The following is a 1,199-nucleotide window of genomic DNA, read 5'->3' as shown; positions in this document are numbered from 1 at the left end:
GGTCTGTAAGGAGATGAGTTGTGATGTTCGATCTTGAATTCTTCACAAAGCTCCTTCATCATTTTGTTATTCAAATTTGACCCATTGTCAGTGATTATCTTGCTAGGAACGCCGTAGCGACAGATGATGTGATTCTTGATAAACCTGACGACAACTTGTCTTGTGACGTTTGCATATGAAGCTGCTTCAACCCATTTGGTGAAATAGTCTATGGCTACCAAGATGAAGCGATGTCCGTTGGACGCTTTTGGTTCGATCTTTCCAATCATGTCGATTCCCCACATGGAGAAAGGCCAAGGGGAAGAGAGTATGTTGAGAAGAGATGGTGGCACATGAATTCTATCGGCGTAGATCTGGCATTTGTGACACCTCTTTGCGTACTGGTAGCAATCTGACTCCATCGTCAGCCAATAATATCCTGCTCTCAGTATTTTCCTTGTCATGGTATGTCTATTGGTGTGAGTACCAAAGGAACCTTCATGTATTTCTCTCATGAGTATTTTTGCTTCTTTTCTGTCAACGCATCTGAGCAGAACCATGTCGAAGTTTCTCTTGTACAGAACATCTTCATTCAAGAAGAATCTACAAGCTAACTTTCTCAAAGTCTTTCTATCTTTCTTTGACGCCCCAAGAGGGTACTCTTGCTTTTGAAGAAAGTTCTTGATGTCGTAGTACCACGGTTTGTCGTCGATGATTGCTTCTACTGTGAAAACATGAGCGGGCCTATCCAGGCGCATAACATCGATTCGAGGAATGTCATTCCAATGATTTATCCTAATCATGGAAGAGAGTGTGGCTAATGCATCAGCCAAGTTGTTTTCTTCACGAGGAATGTGATGAAAATCTACCCTGTCGAAGAATGGTAACAATCTTCTCGCGTAGTCTTTGTAAGGAATTAGCCCTGGTTGGCGTGTTTCCCATTCTCCTTTGATTTGATTAATGACCAAAGCAGAATCTCCATATACATCCAAGTGTTTGATTCTTAGATCCATGGCTTCTTCGAGACCCATGATGCAAGCTTCATATTCGGCCTCATTGTTTGTGCATTTGAAAGTTAATCTGGCAGTAAATGGAATGTGGGTACCCTGAGGTGTAACAATGATTGCCCCAATTCCTCGTCCATAAGCATTGACAGCCCCGTCAAAGATTAAGCCCCACTGGGATCCTATCTCAGGTCCTTCGTCTGGTAGTGGCTCGTC

Source organism: Vicia villosa, linkage group LG3, assembly GCF_029867415.1.
Source record: "Vicia villosa cultivar HV-30 ecotype Madison, WI linkage group LG3, Vvil1.0, whole genome shotgun sequence".
Lineage (NCBI taxonomy): Eukaryota > Viridiplantae > Streptophyta > Magnoliopsida > Fabales > Fabaceae > Vicia > Vicia villosa.
The sequence above is the reverse complement of the archived record's forward strand: the minus strand, read 5'-3'. Positions refer to the sequence as shown.